General features: G+C 48.5%; 1 non-coding gene across 1 annotated transcript; it reads right to left on the bottom strand.

The window, feature by feature from the left end:
- Positions 1-6,134: 6,134 nt before the first annotated feature.
- Positions 6,135-6,275, bottom strand: LOC142432808 (U4 spliceosomal RNA). Its single transcript, XR_012780917.1, has one exon. It is a non-coding gene; the product is annotated as a U4 spliceosomal RNA (small nuclear RNA).
- Between the last annotated feature and the right edge of the window lie 20,356 nt (positions 6,276-26,631).

The following is a 26,631-nucleotide window of genomic DNA, read 5'->3' as shown; positions in this document are numbered from 1 at the left end:
CGTCACTTCTGACTGTCACTTGGTCTAGCTCCAATTTTCCTCCACTTCATGTCTCTAAGATGATAGATCCATGGAAACAGATGTTTTAGTGGCTTAGATTTCTAGTTTAAATAAGAGAAGAGTTAATGGGCTCAAAAAAGGGCATGAAGGTTTTTCTTTTTTCTTTCTTTTTTAACAAGGAAACTAAGTGTAGTTTATGCCTGGACCCTTTCAGTGTCCATTTTACTAGCATGAGAGGCATTGGGTGTGGTTCCTGGATTTCTGGCTCTGATGGTTTCATTCGAGGATGAAATCCCTCCAGGGAAATCAGGAGCTGTTGGAGAGGACCTTTATGTTAAGTTGTTAGAAACACTCATCTGGCACGATCTGATCCCTACCATGTAAGGGCATTCTATCAGATAAACACCCAGGAAAAAGAAGAGAGAGAACTGATACCTTCAGAAGGATGCGACTTTTACCCAAACCAGAGACCTACAAAGAGGGATCTTTTAGACCAGAATAAATGATCTTTGGGGCAAAATCCTCCAGAATTCCTCACCCAGAATCATTTGGCTGGCTCCAAACATGTTGACTACATCACCTCACAATGTTTGGGTTGTGGGAAATATAGATATATTTTTAATGCAGAACATATGTAAATAATATGTATATCACTTGAATCATAATTTTAAGGCAAACTTCCACAGAAGCATCATTCGGTCCCCAGAAACACAACGAGCAGTCCCCAATGACCGCCCCTTCTCCTGGAGCCACCAGCCCCCTGGCAGTCCATCAACGGTAATCATCCCGCCCTGCTCACTGGTTTTCATTCTTAGGTGTTTATCCCTTACCTGCTCAGTTTTAACTTGATAGAAATGAAATCAGACATATCAATTTATTGGACACTATGCCATTTTTTTCCTAATGGTGTATTGGTGGGTGCAATTGTATGAATGTGTGCAGTTGGCTCATTTTCAAAGCGGCAGACAATGAATACATGAGAGGAAGTGAAAATAATATGTTACAACGAGGATCCCAGTTCATACATGCCTACATTATGCCGAGCAAAACACGCTAACCATGTCTCTAGAAGCAATGGATGGCTGTAGGCAAATTCTCTCGGTAATGCACTTGTCTTGCTCTTGTTCAGGGGCCTTCAACGGCATCAAAAAAGTCCAGTCAAAGCTGTGGCTTCTGAGCCAATTAGAAGCAAGGCAGAGGTTGGCGCCGATGGTCATGACCATCATGGAGGCTTATGATGAAGACCTCCGAAGACAACTAAAATCTGCGTTGGTAAGAAAAAGGCAGGGGAGTTTCACCTCTGATGTCCTTCCCTGTCATGACGGTTCACCTGCTCCTTCGCCAAGGGCGGCCTTGACTGCTCTCTAGAATTTTATGGGGGAAACTTTCCCCACCTGCCCCATAGTGCTTACCTTGCCTCACTCACATAGTCCTGTGTTCCCCAACGAAAAAGTTCATGAGAAAATAACAAGAGTTGCCTCCAAAAGTGCTGCTTAGACTGAAGTGTCAATCAGAGAGCACAAGATTCTTCCGGGAAGGGTTGGAGAGGAAGAAGTACCACCTTCAGAAGGGTGTTGATCTAGCTAAAGGGGATGTTGAAAAACAGCTGCATTGTGAGATTTTTGTTGATGCAAAGCTTCTATGATTTTGGAGAAATACTTTTTACTTACCCTGGCACTGCCATGTGTTCTCATCTTGATGGGCATTTAGGATCCAGCCGTGACCCCCAGTTCTTGGCTATTATGGAAATACCGCCATGAACATGCCTGTCTCTGTACCATAGGGCACATGTGTAAGAGCTTGCCTGGTAATGCCTGTTGGGTATAGCTTGTTTGACCATGTAGTAAGTCGATCTGCAACGTTCACTTGTTTTCCAAAGTGGATGTTTCAATTTCCACTCCTGCAAACAGGATCTCAGAGTTCCCCATTTTACATCAGCATAGGGTCCTCTTCGCTTTCGCCTGTGCTTGTAATGTTTCCTAACGTGGTTGCAGTTGGTGCCTCACCGTGGTCTGTTTGCATTTCCATGATTGCCAGTGCCGTGAATGTTTGTAGTCATTTGGGTTTCTTAATTTGCAAGGCCTTTCCTCATTTTGTGTTGGAGCTATGATTGGGTAAAAGTTCCCTACTGCCCAACTGGTTTCCAGCGGCCGCGAGACTGTGGAGCACGTCGGAAATTGCTCTATGAGATGATGGATTGTAGTCAATCAAATGCCCTAGTCTGTGAGCAGCACAGCCACCTCAGCTCATGCTGGTTAAAAGCAATTGCCTCAGGGTAGCACAGAACGTTACACACGATGTGCTTCTGCTAACTCCAAGGTTGCCAGTTTGAAACCAGCGGCCACTCCATGAGAAAAAGGTGAGCCTTCTGCTGCCGGGGAGAGTTACCTTCTGGGAAAGCCATGGTGCTAGATCTGCCCTGTGCTGTCAGATCTTTATCATTGGGAGCAAGCCGATGGCAGTGAGTCTAAAGCAGGGGCCCTCAAACTTTTTAAACAGGGGCTAATTCACTGTCCCTCAGACCCGTTGGAGGGCCAGCCTACAGTTTTTTAAAAAAACCATGAGCAAATTCCTATGCACACTGCATATATCTTATTTTGAAGTAAAAAAAAAATGGGGTAAAAACACCTGGCAGGCCAGATAAATGTCCTCGGTGGGCCGCATGTGTGGTTGGAGGACGGCTGGTCTAAAGCCTCAGCTGAGTGAGCTCACCTGGTGTTGTTTGTGTCTGGCCCCTGACACCACTCTGTGTCCTCATCTCTGCAACATGTTTCCTCTGATGACCTCAGCAGGACCATAGGTGGGAGGTGAGAGGCCTTCCCTCTTCTACATCCAGGAGGGAAGAGAGAAGAGGATGCCCTTTCTACTGACCCATGTCATCCGAGCCCTTCCCTTTAGTCCTTGGGGGCCACATCTGGGCACAGCAGTTCAAGCAGTTTCCTGATAACCAGAACATGAGTGACTCAAACCCACCAGGTGCTCCCCGGGGGAAGACGTGGCCCGTCCTCCTTCAGGAAGCGTCACAGCGGTGGCAGCCCGATGGGCCACCCTCCTGGGTTCTTACAGGGTGGCAGGGTAATGACAACTTGGTACTCAAAACTACTGAAAAGAGCACACTCAATGTGGTGCAACCGAAGGTCAGGGCTGCCAGGGACGTGACGGCTCTCACTTTGGGAATGACAGTCACTGGCACCCCATCCCCCAAACCTATTACTGCCGAGTTCCACTCATGGTGACCCCTGGGTGCTGGAGTATAACTGGGGTTTTCAGTGGCTGAGTTCTCAAAGGTAGATCAGCCAGCCTTTCGTCAGCGATGTCTCTGCCTTGAGTGCACTGCTCGCTGTTTGTACCGCCAAGGAGCTCCCTCATGCTTGGCCTTCCCACCCCCAGCCCCACTGCCAGGGAATCAACTCATAGGTGTGCCGCCCAATGTAACCCACCGCCAGTGGGTGGGCTAGGAGTCCTGGGGGGCTGTGCTCTCCGCAAGAGAGGAGGCTGGTGGTGGCGGAGTCTGGCTTAAACGCCCCAAGCTTCTTTCATTTTAGTGCCCATTTCGAAGGCACCTTCACATTTCAAACGTCCTGAGAATATGTTTAATTAGAACTTGGCCATACAGCCTTTTAGAATAAAACAGAAGGGACCAGCTAATTATATCGCTCAGCATTCTGTGGCAAACATATATTTTTTAATAAAACACTTTCCTAACCATACTAATCCCTGGAGAGGCAAATCCTCATTTATAAGGAGGTCCCCACAGGGAGTTAAAGATCAGAAAATTCCTTATAAAGAAATGAGACAAAGGGAATGGGGAAGTGTTTGCAAAGGGCTTTTTTAAAAACTACCTTTCCTCCGAGCCTGAAATACAGATGTTTCCAAGATGCAAATTTTTATTTCAGATATGTTGTCAGTCTTTCCTGGATTTTTAATCAAGTAGTTCCTTGCTTTTTTCTTATTATCACAGATATGCAGAGTTCTAATTCTGGTCTGTTTTTCTACAAGTACAACGTTTAAATAAATGAGTGATTTTTCAAAGTGCACTTTATCTCCTGCTGGTTTCCCTGCCCTTATCTCGCTCAGTGACTAGCCCTTCCTTCGCCAGTCAAGGAAAGAGCCCACACAGAGCAGGGACAACACAGGCTGGCAATGGCCACAGAGCTGGCCATTTCCGGTAGTCTCACTCTGCAGCCTAGGAAGCATAGGCGTGCCATAGTGGTTATACGCCGGGCTGCGATCACCCAGGTCTGCAGTTCCAAACCACCAGTCCCTCCACAGGACAAAGATGGGTGCACTAGGCCTATAAACAACTGCAGCCCTGACAACTCACAGGAGTCCTTTTACCCTACAGGGTCACTATGAGTTGGCTTCGACTCCACTGGCAGTGAGTTTGAATTTTCATTTTGGTGGCTGAGTGGGTTGTGCACTGAGCTGCTAACCACAAGGTCAGCAGTTCAAAACTGCCCATTGCTGTGTGGGAGAAAGATGGGGCTCTCTACTCTCATGATGATTCACAGTCCAGAAACCCAGAGGAGCCAGTTGTTCTCTATCGTCCTATAAAGTCTTGATGGGTAGGGATTGACTCGATGACAGTGTTTTGAGTTTAGAATGGGCCTTGTTGGCACTGTGGGCTACTAATGCTGAGGTTAACGGTTCAAACCCACCAGCCACTTTGCAAGGAAAAAAGATGAGGCTTTCAGCTCCAATCTCGATTGTATCGCCTTGGACTCTCTTTGCAGGGTCACGTTCAGTCAGAATTAACTCAGTGGCAGTGAGTTGGGGACAGTATAGCTAAAGGAGTCCTGGTTGCGCAGTGGCTAAGTGGTGGATGGTTGATGGTTGGTTGATGGTTGGTTGATGGTTCAAGCCCAACTCTGCAGCAGGAAGAGGGGGTTGGCTGTCGTGCTCAGCTTGGGTAGCTCTGAGTCAGAATGGATTGGATAACAGTGAGTTTGGTCACCATGGCAGTGGTCACTCAGGGGGGCCTCAGGCTTCAGGCTTCATTCTCAGCCGGAGCACCACCTGCACAGCCACCGCCGTCTGTCCGTGGAGGCTGGTGTGTTGCTGTGAAGCTGAACAGGTTTTTGCGTGGCTTTTCAATCAAGTAAGACCAGGAAGAAAAGCCTGGTTTTGTACCTCAATCAACAAACCCATGGAAACCCAATGTATCACAACTGTCCAATCAGAAACTGATCCCAGGGTTGGCGCCAACCCAGGGAGCAGTGTGTTGCTTTGTGCATGGAGTTGCCAGGCGTCCAGGTCTGACAGCAGCAAGCAGCAGGCTGCCTGCGATCGGGGGAGTTGGCTGGGACGACTGCATTGTGAAGCACATGCAAGCGCAGTGAGAGCCAGTCTTTGCAGGAGAGGGCCCACCAGGCGCTCGGATGTTTGGAGAACCTTATCTCATTCAATCTTCACCACAAGCCAAGAAGCTAGATGTGTTCACCCTATTTTCCAGATGAGGAAAGTGAGGGAACAGAGGTCTTGGCCTTGAATTTGACCTCAGGTCTGTCTTCCCCAGAACTCATCTTCTCCTCCGGACCCCACATGCTCAGAGGATAAGCACGTGGTGGAAACACGTGCCCTTGGAGTTCTGACGAGCTCAAGTAGGGCCCATGCAAGGGGGGTTCCACTAGAGACTGCCAGGTGAGAAGCACGTTGAATTCCTGGAAGCCAGGAGAGTTCGTAAGAGCCATGCACTGCAGAAGAGTCACTCCAGGCCGAGTTCTCTAGTGAACGAGCAAAACCAGGGGCACTGTTGTGTGCATGTGTGTTTTTATTTGGGGGCCATCAAGTCGGTTCCAGCTCATAATAACGCTACCTATGACAGACCAAATCACTGCCTGCGGCAACGCCGTCCTCACAAGTGTTCCTGTGCGTGAGCCCCGCTGCAGCCACTGTGTCTGTCCATCTATCTCACTGAGGGCCTTCCTCTTTGTCACCGCCCCTCCACTTGACCCAGCAAGATAGCCTCCTCTGGGGACCACTCTCTCCTGACAGCATGTTAGACAAAGTCTCGCCATCTCTTCTCCTCCTCCTCCTCCTCCTCCTCCTCCTTCTCCTTCTCCTTCTTCTTCTTCACTTTATTTCCAGGAAAGTTGCAATACAATACAACTTACTGTTGATACCAGATTACTCGGTCTCTGTGGAGCCCGTCAAAAATTGCCGGTGCCGACTGTATTTCAAGGCGTCACGGTGGGGCATTGGGAAAAGTTTTCAATGAGCAACAATCGCACCTCGGGTACACCTCATTGGCTACGACGGTGCCACTGCGCAAAGCTGACCATCCTTTATTCTAAGGAGCATTCTGGCTGGACTCCTTCCAAGACAGATGTGTTTGTTATTTTGGCACTCCATGGGACTTTCAGGACCATGACTTTCACATGCAGATGAGGCAATGGAAATGACCACAGCGTGGTCAGGTGCACCTTAGTCCTCAAAGAACCCTCCTTATTTTTAAGCACTTTATAGAAGTTTTGGGTGATGAACTTGCCCAATGCAATAAGTCCTTTGCGCTCTTGACTGCTGCTTCCAAGCACATTGATTGTGGACCCAAGCACGATGAGACCTTTGGCAAGTTGAGTCTTTCCCGTTGATCATGGCATTGCCTATTGGTCCAGTTGTGAGGCGTTTGGTCTTCTTGACACCGAGTTGTAATTCTCAGTGAAGACATCAGCCCTTGATCTTCATCAGCAGGTGCTTCAAGGTCTCCTTATCTTCAGCAAGTAAGGTTTTATTTTCCACCTAGCACAGGTGGTTAATAACCCTTCCTCCGCTCCTGATGCCACATGTGTCTTGTATCATCCAGCTTCTCTGATGATTTGTTCAGGATACAGATTGAATAGCATGGTGAGAGGATTCAATCCTGACACACACCCTTCTTGATTTTAAACCACGCTGTTGTCCTGTCCCCATACTGCCTGTCGATGTAAGTGCAGGTTCAGCAGGAGCACAGCTAAGTGTTCAGGAATTCCCATTCTTCTCAAGGCTGTCCATGGTTGATTTTGGGCTACACAGTTGAATGCCCTTGCATAGTCAATAAAATACACGTAGACTTTTTTCGGGTACTCTCTGCTTTCAGCCAAGAGCTGCCTGACATCAGCTATGCTATCCCTTATTGCCCATCACTTCTGAATTGGATGCAAATGTCAGGTAGCCCCTGCCAATGTATTGCTGCAATGGATGTTGGAGTCTCTGCCACCTGAACTCTGAGACCATCTCAAGAACAGGCTTGCTGCATCGAACATGCGTGACAGGCTGCCGGATGAGCTGTGGGAGGACATCGGGAACATTCATGAAGAAAGCAACGTGTCATTAAAGGACAGGAAAGAAAGAGGAGATCGCCATGGGCGTCCGAGGAGACGTGGTGTCAGAGGCACCAGCTCAGAGGATCTAGGGCTCCTCAGTGCACAATCACATTCAGGCTCTTGCCCAATTAAGAATGCCCCCAAAGGTGGTCCTCCAGAGGTCCAACATGACACTTATACAAGCCATGGCAAGCGTCCTGTATTTCCTTGCATTGCTGTTGAGTCCCTCAGCTCCGTTCCTGCTGATGGGAAGCCTGTGGACAACAGAAAGAAACACTGGTCCTGCAGCACCCTCACAACCGTTACCATGTCTGAGCCCACTGTTGCAGCCACTGCGCCAGCCTGTCTCCTGGAGGGCCTTCCTCTTGCACTGACCAAGCGTGAGCTCCTTCTCCAGGGACTGCTCCCGCCACCAATCGCATAACTTTTAAAGTACATGAGACAAACTCTTTGCATCTTTGGTTCTCAAGAGCTTTCCAGCTGTCACCATAAGTGAATCAAGCAAGAGAACGAAGAGAAATTGATTTTAATAATGAAATTTACTTAACTAGTTATAGCCCAGATGTTGTTGTCTTAACATTCCATCAAAATAAAGCTTATTCATGAGATATTTTGCCATCTTTTGTGAAGGAACCTTCAAAATGTATTCTGCTAAAATTTGTAGTATGCCTTTGACAATGTAAGGCAGCACATGAAAATGGTCAACCAGATTGAATTCTGCTCTAGACTTAATAACAATGTCCTTCTGCAGGGTTTTATTTTTTTGTCTCGGTGAATGTATACACAGCCAAGGGCACATCACTTGAACCATCTCAAACCACTGCACACAATGCATGTGACTCAAAAGCCATATGCCATTCCTGGCGACTAGTGGATGGCGCAGACCCAGCAAGGAACTTCCCATCCAATACACAGGATCTTCAGAGAGTTTGTGGAACAACTCCTTGCCAATGGACTAAAATTTTTCCAAGAACTTTTTGAATCCGTATTTGCTTCTGTGGGCCTCTTTCTTCATTTACTCCTTAAATCCACCACCCTTTTAATATCTGTCTCCCAGAACCCCTTTGCTGACTGAACTGGGGGTGGACCAGATGGCCAGGGTCCCATAGCTGCCAACCTTGGGCATTCTTTTCTGTTGTCTTAATTCTTACAGAAACTGTACAGCATGTTTACATTCTTCATGGAGGACAGCAAGTTCCTGTCATAGACTCCTCCCTGTCACACTTTATGTTCAGCATGTGTCCGTTCATCCCAAAGTTAACATTGAGTGCTTTGTACCTCTCTGGGGGGCGCCACCTGGCCCTGGGGAATCAGGTGAACAGACTGTCTTGTGTATATTGCAGAACTTGCCAGTGTTCATATGAACAGACAGATATCTAATGTCTAATGAAACAGACAGATATTACCCAAATCACACAGGGTAACATTTTAGACGGTGGCACGTTGTGTAAGGGGCAGCTCTGGCGCCATATTGGCGATGTATTGGCTGCTGAGTGTAAGACCAGCAGCTCACCCCAGCCTCTCTGTGGGAGAATGACCAGGCTTTCTACTTCCATAGACTCACAAGTCTACCTGTCCTATCGGGTCACTGTGTGTCAGAAGTGACTAGATGGCGGTGAGAAGGAAGACGTGGTACAAACGAAAACATAGATATTTAAACTTCTGACCACGAAGTCATACCTGGAGAGGCTAGCCCCTAGAATATATAAGAGGAGTGAGTGGGTGTGTCCCTGGCTTGGCGAACCCTGGTGCCGGAAGCCAGAGGCCAGGGCAGGTCTCAAGGTCCCTTTCAGGCCCAGGCATCCATAACTCTGCTTCGGAAGGTTTCCAAAGCCCATCGGTCCATGTCACAGACACATGGCCCATCTCTTTGTCCTAGCCCTCTCTCCCAGGAGAGTGGGAGTAGATGGAACTCGCACCGCAACCATGAAGCAGAGGGCCGGTCCTCCATTCACTCCTGCCCGTGTTCCTGCACCGCCCCTACCGGAGGACCTTGGGTCTTCTGGGTGTGTTCTAGCCATTGCTGGAAGCCAGGCCAGCCTTCTCTTTGGCTGGATAGCCCAGCCAACTAGGCACTCTTTCTCAGAGAGGATAACCATTTAAAGAAGAAATCAATGCTAATAGAACTTCTGTGCTCGTCCCTAAAATGACATTGTCCACAGTGGCCACTACTGTGAGCCTACGGCAGCACAGGGAAACAGGGATCCTGATGGACACAATCTCACGAGGGGCTTCAAGTCCAGCCGGATCAATAAGCGAGAGGCTGGGTGAAGGCTGTGGGGGGAGGGAGGCAGGGTCCAAGGGGCACATAGTGCCATCCCTCTTCTGCCCCATGAAACAGGACCAAGACCCTCCTTCAGCTCAAAGTCCCTGGGGACAGGGTAATTTCGGCCGCACTTGATGTAACCTATACATCACTGTCTTCTCCACCAGCTTTCAAATGAAACTCTGATGTATAAAGTTAAACAAAAATGAGATAAAAATTGGCAGGGGTTGAAGAGGGTCAAAGTCGTCACGGCACCAGGTGGGCTATTGCACCTTGTGATTTATGTGAGTCTATAAACTGAGACAAAAAGAAAACGATACAGCTTTTCTCCGACTTTTTCATTGAGAATGAGGCTTTATTAATTTATTTTCAATAGACTCCTAAGTTTTTCGGCTGGGAGGAGTGTGGAAGCTATTGTTTCATGCAAAAATGCCGCCATTCGTTGGGGGGAGGGGGGAGTGATCATTTGAAAACATCTTGCAGTGTAAGCATTTTAGGGAGCCCTGGTGATGGGTCCACCCTGCACCGGAGGGAGTGGACCTTCTCTGCCTTGTCTTCTCATTTAACCCTGAGATGTCCCCTCACAGAGGAACTCCCAACGCGCTGCCCCCGTCGGTTCGTTACCACCACTTGCCTGTCAGTTTGTCAGATGAGGGTTCTTGCGTGTTGCTAGGATGCTGGAAGCTATAACACTGGTATTTCAAATGCCCACGGTGGACGGGTTTCAGCAGAGCCTCCAGACTGAGAACAGACCATGAGGAAGAAAGAAGCGGCCCGCTTCTGAAGGATTAGTCACTGAACACCTGATGGACAATAGTGGGACATTGTCAGATATCGTGCCAGATGATGAGCCTTCAAATACGGCTGGGCGGTGAGATAGCTTAACAGTGACTGTAGCAATAAACTCAACTGCTAACAACTGTGAGGAGGCCGCAAGACCTGGCCTTGTTTTGTTCCATTGCACATAGGGTCACTGCGAGGCAAACCCGACTCAATAGCAGTGGGTAATCGCCATCTGGTCATTGAGAAAACGGAAACTTCAAGCAGCGGCGTGTCTTCGGTGTCAGCATGTCTGGTAGGTGAGGTGTCGGGGGCGCAGACAGGGACAAAGATGCACGTCCTCTGCATGGACCTCACCTTCTGTGGGGAAACCGATCCATCAAAGTGAGCAAACCTCTGGGATGATTTCGAGTAGAATGAGTTGCTCTGAAGAACAGGGATGAGGTTGGATAAGAGCACGCAGAAATGGCTGTATGGGAAGCTGTATGGGTGCGGAGGTTGTTAAGGAGGCGAGTGATGGAGCCAGATTGGCGTTGCTGAAAGCTCGCCAAGGCTGCTGTGTACAAAGTGAGCATTCCAACACCGAACGATCACTTTGAGGATAAGTTGTCTGGACAGCATCTTTGGTTTCCACCCCGGCACTCGGCACAGCAGAGAACGTCCTCGTAGCTATTGCCTCGTATCGGTGGCTCCAAAGCCCGTGCAAGATGCTTCTCGGTGGGGAAAAGGCAAAGGGCCTGACTGAGCAATGAGCCCATGTCAGCAGCAAGAGGAGTCCCAGGACGGAGGGCACTGGCTCCGCAGCGCATGTGTGAAGACGGGGTGATGAATTGTGATAGGCATTATTGTCTTGAGTCTTATTTTTTTCCGGCGAGTTGCCTGAGTCCACCTCCTTACGTTCATTCCATAAAGTGCCCTAGTCCGGCTTTAGGCTTGGCGCCTCTGCTAAAACTACACCCCTCAAGGCACTGTCTGCTTCTTCATTGCCCCATCTGTGAAAGTCAGAGCTGGTCCAGGACAGATGGAACCACTGTCGGAGCTTTCTGACATGACAATACATCACTGCATACCAATGCCCTCCTGCCACCTAGGGACATGACCTCTGTGGGCAAAGGCCAGGATGGGGTGTATGTGCATAGAAAGATCAACCATCCATCACTATGAGGGATTTGGTTGGCCCAACAACTTCTCATAGAATGTCTTTGAAGTCCTTTCTCTGTCCTGGGTCTTGGGAGGGGATGGAGACTTAGGCCTCCAAAGAGCTGATCTACCAAAGCCATTGTCTTCTAGGGGACACAGCTAGACTGTATCATTCTCACTTGAAACCCAGTGTGGCTCCTTAGTTAATCTTGTCAAATGAAACATGGGCAGAAGTGATGCATTCTACTGCCAGGCATAGCCCATAAAAAGTCTCTTGGGAACACGCCTCTCTTCTCTTTCCTCTTCCACCCTTTGGATGCAGGGAGTGATAAGGAATTGGTATAAGGTAGAGTCTCCAAATAGAAGAGCCCAGGATCCTTGTGGACACACATTTCCTCCAAAGACTTTTATGGCAATAAGAAATAAATATCTACTATGTTGAGCCATCAGATGGCGGGCCTACCAGTTATAATAGCTTAGCACAGCCTACTGCAATCCGAGCGCTAAAGGGGTTCACAATACAGTAAGGGAACAAGACCAATCTCACCATTCTGGAACTATATAGCAGGCGGCCTGGAAAAGGAGGTGGTTGTAGAATTTGGACCTTCAGTTCTGAAGACATGGATTGTTAAACTTTCCCATCTTAGCCCTTTTCTGGGAAATGTAGGGAAGGCACTCCTAGTAAGGAAACATGACAGTCAAGGACTTACAGGTAGGGCATGAAGCAGACAAAGTTAAGGTCAAGCATGTTGAATCTCCCTGGAAGGGGAGAAGCGGGTCCCTAACCTAAACACATAACAGCTCAGCTGTCACAGGGCTGAGATCTGGGTCAGAGCTTTGAATCTTCTCTGTCTCTCTTCTCCGCTGGCTTACACATCTGGGAAGGTATAGGAAGGGGTGGGCAGAGTTGAGCCCTGAGCCAGGCTGTGAGGCAGTCTGTCAGCCTGCCTCTTCTCTCCCAAGGCCTCATTTCTACAGGGCAGGAGCCCACCTGTCAGCTGTGCTTTAAGTACTACGTTACCTCACCTTTGGATGCTTGATTAAAACAGCAAGCTTTTCCAGCTTTCTCCAGAGGCCTGCAAGGTCAGGAACGTGATCACGTTAGAGGACTCTAAGGGAGGTTTTCCACTATCAACCAAGATCAGTGGTTCAAACCCACTCAACACTCCCTGGGAGAAAAGAGAGTCTGTCAGCTCCCATATGGATTTACAGTCTTGGAAACCCTGTAGAGTGTCACTGAATGGGAATCCACTCCATGGCAGTGGGCTGGGTTTGGGTTTGATTTTGTGGCCACAGTTCCCATCTAGGCACTGGCAAGTTTTCCCTGGATCCATTTGCTTCCAGTTGGCTCAGGGACATGGAATCCTGGCAAATAAAGTTCCTGTGTATCAACCTCAGGGAGGTGGCGAACCACAGAGACCTTCACTCCCATTGCTCCTTGCAGGCAAGGCAAACACTTACCTCACCGGTTCTCTTATTGGAGAGGGTGTCCATCACCCACCCTTCTCACCCTAATGGCCACCTGGTGACCGGGTTTTCTCTGGCTACCACCATCTATAACGATGGACCGAGGCTGATGATGACTTGGGGTCTGAGCCCAGCCCTTGAGTTTTACCAGTTCTGTAAACGGGTCTCTTTCAACTCCTCCTTACTCTCTGTTCTTTCCCAACAGTTGTGTCTTAACGTTTTATACAGTAAAATGGTTTTCATTATTTAAATATTGTCTACTGCTGAGCCAAATAGGAGTCCTGCTGGGTGGCATAGTGGTTCTTCATTGAGCTAGAAGCCCAGGGTCGGCAGTTAGTAACCACCAGAGGCTCCAGGGGAGAAAGGTGAGACTTTCTACTCCTGTAAAGAGCTCCTGTCTCGGAAACCCCCAGGGGCAGATCTACCTGTCCTACAGTGCCACTATCAGTCAGTATTGACTCGATCGCAGTGAGTTTACAGTTGAGCCAAATATCATGATAGGAGTGATGGCTTATTTTCTTTAACCCCCCCCCCCTCCCCGGAATTACTAGCTGACTCATTTCCACTGGCTTGATTTTCTTTCTACCGATGATTGAATGTTCCCACATCTACCCATAACCCCTCATGGCAGTGTCCCACCAGATGGTAGGTACCAGGTGATCTTCTGGTTACAGCAACTCCTTCTCACACCTGGAGGCTACCTGCCCACAGTTTTTGGATGCTCCTGTCTAGTTCCTGGAAGTTACGATGATGTCTTCAGTCGTCAGAAATGAGAAGTTTCTAATCCTTTCTCCTCTGATTACCCATTCCCCCGAACAACAAGCAGACACCAGATGAAGCCAGATGAATGACAAACCAAAGCGCATGGGCAGATAGCCATCACCAAATGCTGCCAAGGCCGAGAAGCAGATGAAAGGGGTGCTCCTGGAGCTTGCTGTGCTCCATGTCTGCAGGTGGTACCCAGAGGAGCTCAGGCAGCTTCAGGGCCACCCAGGGGAAGGCTCTGGTTAGAAGTCTCCGTAGGCCTCAAGGTCCTCCTTCCCACCCAAGAGTGTGACCCCCATCCCTTTGGACAATGGAAGATGGCCCATGGAAGGCTGCCCAGCCGAGGCCTGAGGTGAAATGCAAACCAAAGCCAGGGGATAGGGTGAACATCTCCCATGAAGCACGGGAGTCCAGTGGCCACTTTGGGCTGGCTCACAGAGCAGAGGAGGTTGCTGTGCGCGTGGTCAGGAGGCCGACTTTTCCGAATGCTGTCAAACTTGCATGGATTCGAGTACACCTGCAGGACCCTCCCATGGGTCTCAAAGTCCTCTGTAGTCAAAGCCTCCCTCCGTCCCTAACCCCTGGCCATCCCTGCTCTGCTCTCCAGCACCACAGTCTCCTCTCTGAGAATGTTGTATGGCTGGAGCTATGAGGTTGGTCACCATCTGAGATGGGTTTCTCGCATGCCGCCTTTGAAACTCATTCAGATTGGTGCCCGTGTTCGCGATTTGTTTCTTTGTGTTGCTGGGTAGAAGTCCAACATACGAGTGCCCCGCCATTTGTGCTCCCAGTCATGCGGCGATAGACATCGGATGGGCTCCTGCTCTTGCTGATTGTGAATGGTGTTGCTGTAAAGGTGAGTGGAATGTGTAGCTTTGTTGTGTGAACACGGTTCACGTAAGTGCTAGGATACTCAGCAGTAGGCTTGGTAGTTGATGTGATAAGTATGTGCTTAACTTTATAGGAAACTTTCCAACCATTATCCAGAGTGCTTCTACTAATTTTTCATTACCACTGTATGCTGAGTATCTTTGTCAACACTTGATGTTCTCCTTTGTCATATTTTTAAGCATTTAAATATGTGTGTGTGCCTAGATATACTGACTATTTGTGTTAGTCCGGAGAGACTAGAGAAACAAATTCATAAACATGTATAAGAAAGAACTATATCAAAGAGTAATTATATATTAAGAACACATCCCAGCCCAGTCCAGATCAAGTTCATAAGTCCGATATTAGCTCATATGTCTGATGCCAGTCTATAAATTCTTCTTCAGACTCGTGTGGCCATGCAATAATGCCGAATGCAGGAATATCACAAACCAGTAGATGGAAAGTCTTGTGGATCCAGTAGGGGTGGAAGCATCTCTGGCTGGCACGGGTCTCCATATGGCTCCTCCAGCTCCAGGGCCCTGGCTGCCATGAGCTTAGCTCCATGTGGCTTGTTAACAGGAATGTCTTACATGGGACCCCAAGCAGAGAGCGTGTAGCCCACCTCCAGCGAGCGACTTATCTCCTCTAGCACCTCCAAATGAGGTCATGAATCAGTGACCTGATTGACAGCCTAAAATCCACCCCTTTATTCAAGAGTCTCAAATTGAAAATGGATTATGTAGCTACCACACCGGTCATTGTCTGGTCAATTTTCACTCAAAGCAACCCTGTATGGCAGAACAGAAATTGTCGCATATATTTTCCAAGGCTGCAGTCTTCCAAAAACTGCCTGCCACCATAGACTCTAGCTGGGAGACTGGCGGGTTTCAACTGTCGCCTTTTGGTTCGCAGAAAGAAGCCCTGGTGGTGTGGCATAGTGTGCTAGGCTTGGGGCCGCTATCCTCAAGGTCAGCAGTTGCAAACCTTCAGCTGCTCTCCAGAAAAAAGAGGAGGCTTTCTACACTTGTAAAGAGTTACAGTCTCTGAACCCACAGGTCATTTCTACTCTATCCTGTAGGATCACTATGAGCTGGGATTGACTAGATGGCAGAGAATTTGAATTTGAATGAGCAGTTGAGTGCTTTCTAACCAACTCATCAGGGCTCCTTAACCTGTGTGTAGTAGTGTCTTAAAAGTGGTTTGCTCTGATCAGATATGTCCATCTCCTGGAGCTGCAGAGTCAATGTCATCCCTTGGAACAAATTCTTTTCGGGGGAGGGGCAGGAATCCACTTAATTTATGGTGCTGGGGCCAGCCTGAAGGGGCAGGAGGAGAGAGTGGAACACAGCCTGGCCCACCAGGCCGTGAGGATGATGTTCCTGAGTAGAGCAGCCAGTCCACAGAGAGAACAACATGGCTGGCCCCACTATGAGAAATGATGCCAATCAGTGACTAAGGGCGATACAGGGGACTGCACCGGAGACACAGTGTGGGAATTGCACCTGACCTGAACCCACCACACCGAGGCAAAGCACTGGGGGAGTGCAGCGGAACAGCAAGGGAATGGAGTGGCAAGGTCCCCAGGGAATGCTGAAAGTGGGCTTTGGGGCCAGGGCATGGTGCCCTAACAGACTGGACTGGAAAACGCTCCTAAGGGCCAGCAAACGATCCCTGAACTAACTACAAGCTTTTCTCTTGGGAAGTGTTCTGTTTTGTTCTTTGTCAGTGGTTTGTTTTTGTTGTTTTGTTGTCTGGTTGTATACTGTTGCTTTGTTTTCCTCTGTCTTGTGTTCCTGCATGTTAGTGTCTCCACAGGTCTGTCTGAATAGGACAAACTGGATGAACTATCTGGAGGAAAAACAACGGGACCGACAGTGCCGGGGGGACCTGGGGTGGGGGATTAGGGGGGTAAGGAAGCGGTGTTAACAAACACAGGGACAAGGGAAAAACATGGGACCCTAATGGTAGAGAAGGGGGAGTGGCAGGCCTGGTGGGAAATGATCAAGGGTAAGGTTGCTTAGAGAAGAGGTATACTCTAGCCCAGGTGGCAACAAAGCATGGTAGTAGGGCAGGAGGAAAGTCAAGGGAGATGGAGGAAAGAGCTAGGAGTCACAGGGCATTTATGGAGGTTTAGACAAAGACATGTACATGCAAATATATATATAGGAGGATGGGGAAATAGATCTATGTGTCTATATTTATAGGTTAAGTATTAAGGTGACAGAAGGACCTTGGGTCTCTACTCAAATACTCCCTCAATGCATGAATACTTTCTTTTATTAAATTGGAACTCTATGATGCTCACTCTCCCGACACAACTGCTGGAGGCAAAGTGGGTGAACAAGTAAATGTGATGAAGAAAGCTGATGGTGCCCGGCTATCAAAAGAGATAGTGACTGGGGTCTTAAAGGCTTGAAGATAAACAAGTGGCCATCTAGCTCAGAAGCAACATGGTTCACATGGAAGAACACACCAGCCTGTGTGATCGAGTGGTCCCAAAGGGATCAGTTATCAGGCATCAAAGAACAAAAAATCATATCATTGAATGCACACCTCCATGATAGGATCGCTGAAGACAAATGGGTGCATAAGCAAATGTAGTGAAGAAAGCTGATGGTGCCCGGCTATCAAAAGAGATAGTGTCTGGGGTCTTAAAGGCTTGAAGGTGAACAAGCGGCCATCTAGCTCAGAAGCAAAAAAGCCCACATGGAAGAAGCACACTGGCCAGTGCAATCACGAGGTGCCAAAGGGACCAGGTATAAGGCAGCATGCAAAAAAAATAATAAAAAAGGTATATGTGTGTATATGTATGTGTATATATGTATATATATATATATATATATGTATATATATGTATATATATATACCATATTGAATGAAGGGGGAAGTGCAGAGTGGAGACCCAAGGCCCGAGTGTCGGCCACTGGAGATCCCCTCATAGAGGGGTTTAGGAGAGGAGATGGGTTAATTAGGGTGCGAGGTAGTACTGACGAAGAACACAGCTTTTCCCCAGATCCTGGATGCTTCCTCCCCCAACTACCATGATCCGAATTCTACCTTGCAGGGCTGGATAGGGCAGAGGTTGTACACTGGTACATATGAGGGCTGGAGGCACAGGAAATCCAGGGTGGATGATAACTTCAGGACCAAGGGTGTGAGGGGCGATGCTGGGAGAGTGGAGGGTGAGTGAGTTGGAAAGGGGGAACTGATTACAAGGATCCCTGGGAGAGGGACAGCAGAGAAGGGGGGGAAGGGAGACTCCGGATAGGGCAAGATATGACAAAATAACGATGTATAAATTACCAAGGGCACATGAGGGAGGGGGGAGCGGGGAGGGAGGGGAAAAAAAAAGAGGACCTGATGCAAAGGGCTTAAGTGGAGAGCAAATGCTTTGAGAATGATTGGGGCAGGGAATGTATGGATGTGCTTTATACAACTGATATATGTATATGTATGGATGGTGATAAGAGTTGTATGAGTCCCTAATAAAATGTTTAAAAAAAAGAAAATGATTAGGGCAAATAATGTACAGATGTGCTGTATACAATTGATGTATGTATATGTATGGACTGTGATAAGAGTTGTATGAGCCCCTAATAAATTGTTTTTTTAAAAAAAGTGGTTTGCAAAGGGACCAGCAATTCGGGGAGGGCAGGGCATGGGAGCTGGGGGGCTGGCCGGGGAAAGGAAGTGAGTGTTAACAAACCCAGGGACAAGGGAACAATAAGTGATCCAAAATCGGTGGCTAAGAGGGTGTAGGAGGCCTGGTAGGGCTTGATCAAGGGCAATGTAACCGAGAGGAATTCCTGAAACCCAGATGAAGGAAAGGAATAGAGGAAAGAACCGGGAGGCAAAGGACATTTATAGAAGTCTAAATACAGGCACGTACCTATGTAAATATGTTTATATATGAGGATGGGGAAATAGATCTGTGTGCTAGCAGAGGGACATTGGACCTCAACTCAAGTACTCCCTCAATGCAAGAACACTCTGTTCTATTAAAAAGGCATTCCATGATGCTCACCTTCCGGACCCAATTGCTGAAGACAAATGGGTGCATAAGAAAATGTGGTGAAGAAAGCTGGTGGTGCCTGGCTATCAAAAGAGATAGAATCTGGGATCTTAAAGGCTTAAAGATAAACAAGTGGCCATCTAGCCGAAAAGCAACAAAGCCCACATGGAAGAAGCACACCAGCTGGTGTGATCACGAGGTGTCGATGGGATAAGGTATCAGGCATCAGAGAACAAAAAATCATATCATTGTGAAAGAGGGGGAGTGCAGAGTGAGGACTCAAAGTCCATCTGTAGGCAAGTGGACCTCCCCTTATGGAAGGGTCGTGGGGAGGTGACGAGCTAGTCGGGGCGCAGTGAAGCATACAACTTTGAAGCATACAATGAAGCATACAACTTTCCTCTAGTTCTTTAATGGTTTCTGCCCACCCCTCAACTATTGTGATCCCATTTCCACTAATATGTGCATGTCAAACACTCTTGGGTATTTGTCTTTAAAAGATGAACAGGACCTGATATTCAGAGAATGATCTGGGAAGATCACTTTTCTTCCCATAGGGCAGGAAATACAGTGTGCACTTTAAAGCCAGAGCCCTGAGAAGAAGTGGGTCTACTTCCTGTATTTTTCGGTATCAGCACCTTCCCTCAGCTCCAAGGGAATCCATTCAAATTATCCTCTAAAATTCTGGTATCCCACCAGTACATTCGTGGTCTCTCTCCATTTAGGTAGACCTTGCCTGCCTTTCAAAACCCAACTCAAGCAATCCATCAGGCCCCAAGACTTTCCTGACCCTAAGCTTCGATCTGCCTATTTCCATCTTTGATTATGTCACCTTGGCTGCCCACCTGCTGGGGTTTTGAGGATGGCATTGGAGGAAACCCACAGAAGGGTGCAGCCCACAACCTGATACAGTGCACGTGCTCCATTGCAAGTCCCCTGCCCTGAGAATCCATTGATTTCGCATCCCCCCAATCCTGCTTCAGAAGCAGTAGCCTAACCAAGCCTGACTCTGCATGCTGCGGTGAATGAGCGCTCCCTCGCTGGTCCATGTGGACCCGCCCTCAGGGGACACGCTGGCCCTGCAACCAGGGCCCTCAGAAAAATATCTCCTGCTTAAAAAGAGCCACAAAGGGCAGGTGGCACTCAAGGTACGTTGACGGGTTTCCGCATAGAGTCTTGCCTGCTCCAATTTCTCCACACCAAAGGGGAGTTCAGATCTGAGTGCTCTGGACTTCCTTTTCTAGAAGGGGGACAAAGACACATAGAAAAGCACGCTCAGTTGTGGAATCCTCTTAAATAGACCCTGCTCCCAAATGTGGGGTCTGCATAAGCAATAGCTGTCTCGGTGGTGTGTGATTCATGTCTTTGCTCAGAAATGATAAGCAGAGCAAATGTTACGTAACAGAGGGACAGCTGCCAGAAAGGAAAGTGGCCACTGGGAAGTATGTTGCTGCTATTTGAGCCAGGGCAATTTGTTTGGATGAGTCATGTGATGCTCGGGGGATGGACCTTCCTTGGGCGGATAAGAGCTTGAGTTGTGTCTGGAAAGGGGCTGCATGGGGGGCCTCGGGGAGGGGCGAGACTTAGCAGTTTGTTGGAAGCACATCAGCTGGCCCCCACATCCTCTCGGGTGCCTTTTCTCCAGCCATCTGCTTTCTCTGACACCCGATTTTGTTCCCCAGGCTGAAGGAGCCACAGTGTAAAGGGCAGGAGAAAAGGGAGAATTCTGCACATGGGGGACTGCTTCCTCTGAAATCCCTCTGCTTTTTTAGTTTTGACACCTACAGAAACTGAAGTGAACATAAAGGGGCTGGCTTTTCTGTGTGCACATAGGCGACGTGCTTTGAAAGAGCCCGCCATCATGGAAGTTTGATCGGTGGGACCCTCCTATATGGACTCATCCCAGAAAGAGACATACAACCTCAAAAGGGAAATGCTGGGTAGGATTTCCAGTCTTGTTATGTTTACATAATTTAATATCTTGATTCCAATTTTATGCAGATACAGTGCGTGCTGTTATAGTCATCCTCAAATGCATTATTTAAACAGGGGTCCTCCAACTATGGCCACGGGCCACATGCGGCCCGCCGGGGACATTTATCCGGCCTGCCAGGTGTTTTTGCTGCCACTGCCTGTCCTGCATAGGAATTTGTTTTTAGTTTATTTTTAAACTGTAGTCTGGCCCTCCAGCGGTCTGAGGGACAGTGAACTGACCCCCTGTTTAAAAAGTTTGAGGACCCCTGATTTAATAGATATATTGTATTTCTTTGCAAGGAAGATAAATCAGATACATCATTGGAATTTTCTACCCAAAAGGGACATATACAACACAATGTGACCATCTTCTGAGGAGACCGTCGTTCCCCAAGAACGAGGAAGGAAACACAGGGAAACTCCCTGCACCCATACCCCTCCTTGCCTCAGCAGCATCTCTCATACTGGGGACAGCACCTCTGGGAGGATGAATTAAGTCACATGAACATGGATGTGTGTCGTCAGAACATTCAACCCTGGGCTGGGCTCGGCCCTGGACGATGATGGAAAAGCCCATTCGCTCTGCCTGGGTGGGCTGTTCTGACCCGTGATGTGGTTGTCCAGGGCCTCCCTCTACCAGACAAGATGTCCTTCTCCAGAGACTGGTCTCTCCTGGCAACATGTCCCGGGTGTGTAAGACGCAATCTGGCCATCCTTGCCTCTAAGGAGCCCTCTGGCCGTACTTCTTCCAAGACAGATCTGTTTGTCCTTGAAACAATCCATGCTACTTTCAATGTTCTCCAGCAACACGATCCAAATGTATCGATTCTTCTTCAGTCTTCTTGCCTCAATATCCCACTTTTATATGCCTATGAGGAAATGAGAACTACCATGACTTGCCTCAGGTGCACCTTAGTCCTCAAAGTAACATCCCTGTTTTACAATACGCCAAAGAGGCCTTATGCAGCAGGTCTACCTAATGCAGCTCGTCTTTGGATCTCTTGGCTGCTGCTTCCATGAACATTGATTGTGGATCCAAGCAAGACAGAAGCCTTGACAACTTCAGCCTTGTCTCCACTGATCAGGATGTTACTAGTGTCCCAGTTGTGAGGATTTGGGTCTTCTTTACTGTCACCCATACCCTTTTGCAAAGCAGGCGGTCACAATTTAAGCTCGTACACCATTCCCCGCTTTAGATTTGGATTGTAGTATTCATATGCTACTTTCTGAGCTGGTTGAACATTAATTCATTCTTTTGGGTACAGTGACTCTTATGTAGTCCTTCCATCTCCTTCTGCTGCTCCCTGCATCGATCAATATTTTGTCCATAGAATCCTTTAGTATTTCAATTCAAAGCTTGAATTATTTTTTCAATTTTATTACTATGAATTGAAATCCACTTGATGGAAGCACAATTTTTGTTTTTAATTTTCAGCTTGAGGAATGCATACTAAATGTGTACCCTGAAAACCTGTAACATCCATAAATGCAGAGGCCGACTGAACCGTGTAAGTGGCGTGAGCAGCCACGGGCACGTGTTAGCTCATTTAGTGTCTGAAACCATCGCCTGTCGCACACCTCTGCCCTGCCCTTGCATGTGCTCTCCTGGACTTCCGTGGAGCCGTGCGTGACCAAGTCCAGAGCTGGTGGCTAGAGCAGTCAAAGGCTAGGAGAGCTCACCAGGAGACCCTCAGCCTCGATTGCTCCAGCTCCCTGGATTGCCTCCTAAAGAAGCCCCCGCCCCACTGCAGCATTATGAATTTTCTGGGAATTCAGCATTATGAATTCCTGGCTTCAGATCAGAGCATGAGCCGTTCCTGTGGGATCATCAACTGCCCCCAGTTGGGGTCCACTTATCAGTCACTACACACCGACCCATTAAAAAAACAAACAACCTTGTTTGCTTTTTTAAAAGCATACAAAACAATAGGTCTTCATAATAGAGACCTCAAGATACATTTTAAAACAATATGGTTGTTGTTTTTTAAAACAATGTAGTCTGTAACCCATGTAGAGTGAGAAAACATATTGGCACATTTGCATCTAGATTTCTAATTAATATGAAGTATATAACAAAATGGTGACCTTACTAAGTTTCCTTTCTGTGTCTTGTTTAATAATATATCAATAATATTTTTGTGCAATTGCTATTCTCAGAAGGCATGGTTTATATTGCTTGTGTTTATCACATCTTTTAGAAATACAACCATGTACTTAACCATTCATTCACCATTGGAAATCGATGATGTGTCGATTTTTTTTTCCAGGAAGATTTGGAAACTCCCTCGTACAAGTGAATGCTCCTCTGTATAATTTGTGCATGTGTGTGTGTGTGTGTGTGTTTGATTTATTTCCTAGAAAAACTTCCAGGCCTTTTCCAGGCCAGATGGGAATGAGGATGTGGTCCTGGAGCAGTTGGAGGCCCCCTGTTGCCTTCCGGAGAACAAAACTAATGGAAAAGTCAGGCGCAATGGCGAAACAGTTCCCCGATGATGTCATTTGAGTATCAGGATCCAGCTCCTGCTGGACATCTCAGTCCCTTTATCTACCAATTAATTTAATCCAACGTGAGCTGGTACCTCCCCCCCGCCCCCCACCACCACTAAGACTCACACCAAATGCCAAGGTGAAGGTAATAACATTCTCAGGGCCCCAAGAGACTGCAGGTCACACGCCCAGAGATTGAGCCCCTTCTGTAACCTCGAATGGCCAATGGCTCTTTCCGGGAATCCTCCAGTGTTGTCTCCAGGTTCACCGCCACTGAAGTCCACTCATGCACATGTACCAAGAGCCGACTGGTAGAAAGTCTTCACCCACATGGACTAACATGTGCTACTGTCCCTGATGAAGAATAGAGACCTGCCAGCATTCCTCTTAAATGTGCTGCTCTTGTTACTTGGTGGGTGCCTCATAGTCCTTTTCAACTCATGGTGACCTCAGTACAACAGAACACAGCCCTGCCCGTGAGCCACCACCCTGACAGTCGTTGTGATGCTCCGCCTGTTATTGCAGGCCCGGTGGCATTTCATCGCAGGGGCGTCTTCAGTGGCTTTGCTGACCTGTCCATGCAGGGGGCTGGTCTTTCCTGGTGACCTGTCCAAAGCTAATGAGGTGAAGTCTTGTCAACCTCACTTCTAAGAAGCACCTGGCTGCCCTGCTCCCAGGAAAACCCTGAGGGTGCCCAGTGTGAGTCCTTCCCTCCGCGGTGGTAGGGATGGACGGCTTCAGCTCGTGGCTCCCGTGTACAGTGCGGGCCGGTCTGCAGACCCGCAGACAGTGAGACTCAAACATCGAGTGAAGGCTGAAAGCAGCCTCTAGCTCCAACTCCCTCGTCCCGACTCCCTTCACCCAGGCCTGGCTGTGAAAGAGGACTTCTTTAACATCAAGCTATCATCTCCACAGTTTAGCAAACGTCTGGGGCTTTTTGAAAGAAGTTCTTATCCTAGCAAAACCATGTTAGCCTATAACCCCAGAAAGAGATAGACAGGGGAGTTTTTAGAAAGTACAGACATCCCGGTGAGCCTATCTTGAAAGTAATTGGAATCACAATGTGTGGTTTTCATGTAAACGGGCAGGGGAACTGGCTAGGGTTCTGACACAATGCTCACACTCACATGAATGCCTTCTGAGAGAAACAGGCAAGCACCAGAGGAGTCTAAGATGGCTCAGACTTCAATGCCATGAGCGGCAGAGGAAAGGTTTTCTTGTGGACAGAAGACGAGGCTTATCCCCAGGAAGAGAAAGACAACCGTGAAACCACAGGCTCACAGGTCCCTGTCTCCGGTTACTGGGGTCGATCCCCAGAAAAGATGTGAGCCTTGGGCACAAGGACTGCTTCTAGTAAAGACATAATGTGAGGTGAGCCGCGAGGGCACTTGGCGATAGGAAAGTACAGGGATGCCCAAACAGTTGACATGTGAAGGCCACCCTCCCCCAACATCAGCATCTGCATCCATCTAATGAATGGTGCTGCCTCATTCCCTATGCTCACGCACCTGTGTTTGAAGAGGAACCTTGGTACCATTACCCTAGATGCAGAGCCGTGGTCACTGCCTGGAGTGGATGAACATGAGATGACAGGATGAAGTGCCAGCTGGATGCTTCTGTTTGCCGGAGGCTCCCGGCCTGCGGGTTGAGAAAGAAAAACACGAGAAAGACGGGAAATGGGGGTGTTCACTTTTAGATCATCTGAGGGACAGAGTCCCTGTGGCTGAGTTGGTTCCGCCTCCTAGTGACCAGGGAAACCTGGAGACGTTGCCCAACATGGGAGACATCCTTCCTTACTGGTGTCTGTGGCCACCCAAGGCCTGGCTTGTCATGGCGCCATCAGTGCGTCTGCCTCGTGGATGGAGTCCGTGTCCTGCATGTAGCAGAGAGAAAGACCGAGGACCAGAGAGAGGGAGGTCCCTGATGCTTCAGTCCCCTGACCCCAGGCCCACGTGTCTCCCTCGTTCACACCTTTCCTCTGCTATCTGCCCATCGGCTCTCAGGGGAGTGTGCTGGCCTGGGTATGGGCCCGCTGCTCCTCCGGGTGCTGGCATTGCATTTTCGTGGAAGAAGAGGCAGTTTGAGGGGTCTCTGTGGGGGGGACACACAGCCTGGAGATCACACACCTCACTCATCTCAATGACGAGACCACCTCGGCTCAAAGGACAGTGTTTCCTGGCTCAGAGTTTGGGCTTTAGAGTGGCAGCTGTTTCTCCCAAAGCAAATGCTGAAATTCCCTAATTTCCAGAAATAGTGTCCATCCTCAAAAAAAAAAAGAGCGGAGGGGGATCTATGCCCACACATCGTTGTGTCCATCCTCACTGCCGTCACGGTCTTGATGCGGTTTTCTCTGTGCTACATTTGCAAGCTTCCCCCTGAGCACGCACTTCCACTGAGATGCACTCATATATGCAAATGTTCACTGACCGATGTCCAACTGGCTTCCCCCCCAAGCAGAGCTAGATAATTTTGTGTTGTTTATCAGTCCCGTAGTGCAAAAAGCAACAAACATCTCTGTGCTTAGGCAGGGAGCAAGCTCTCCAACTGCAGTGGCTGGTCCATAGAATGCTGAAAAGCATCATCAGTTCCACCTTAGGGGTCACAGTCAGTATCTCCAAGGAGTTCTAATGGCATAGTGACTTCTGAATTTAAGATTGGTGGTTCAAACGCACCAGTTACTCCATGGAACAAAGGTGAGGCTTTCTGATTCCCTAAAGATTTACTGCCCCAGACACCCCACTTACCCCCTCTCCCCCCCGCCCCAACAATCCTTATCCATCCTGTAGTTTCCTCTGGAGTCAGACTTGGCTTGATGGCAGTGAACAAAAGTGTCATTGTCTCCAGCAGTGGTCCTGGAACATGACCTCTGAATCAAAGCCACTTCCAAAGATCATTTAAAATGTAGCTCTCCGAGCTACAGCCTGGAGTCACGGAACTTGAAACTTGGTGTTCAGGTGCTCTTTGTCTCCCCCAAACCAATGGGAAGTTGAAAGCCAGGGGACCTGATGGTCGAATGTCCATTTGTCCCCTGAATGTCCACCCCCGAACGATCTTCTCTGAGTGCGTCTTCCTCCGTGGATCTGCAGTGAACACCTGCTGGGCACCGGATGGGTGCAGTCTTCTGCTGTGAGAAGGGAGGGCTCTGTCTTCACGGGCCTTTAAGGTTGGATGGGAAGGCAAGTCACATTCTTGAAGATTTTATCAGATGCAAGCTAAGTAATAATTCAGGTCGATGCTGCCAGGTATCTTCCATTGGTGTGACAGGTGGTGCCGTGGTCCTTGACTAAGGCAGGACGTATTAACTGTTTGATTGTGCTGATGGTTCTGTTAGGTAGCTAGGTTCAAGGACAAGGGGGTTACCCTCCCATGCCTGCAAAGTCCCCCACAAAGGTGGTTGGGAAGAACTCAGGCAACCATTAGACACCTATGAAGACCCTGACTGAGAATGTTCAAATCCAAGCCCCCGAGCCAGGTGGGGGGTACACCTGGGCAACACAAAGTAGGCCCAGGACCATCGCATCACCCAGGTGAGCTTAACACAGCCAATTGGGTCAACCACCGCCTTC

The sequence above is a fragment of the Tenrec ecaudatus genome, chromosome 18 (assembly GCF_050624435.1).
Source record: "Tenrec ecaudatus isolate mTenEca1 chromosome 18, mTenEca1.hap1, whole genome shotgun sequence".
In the NCBI taxonomy this organism is placed as follows: Eukaryota; Metazoa; Chordata; class Mammalia; order Afrosoricida; family Tenrecidae; genus Tenrec; species Tenrec ecaudatus.
The sequence above is the reverse complement of the archived record's forward strand: the minus strand, read 5'-3'. Positions and strand labels throughout refer to the sequence as shown.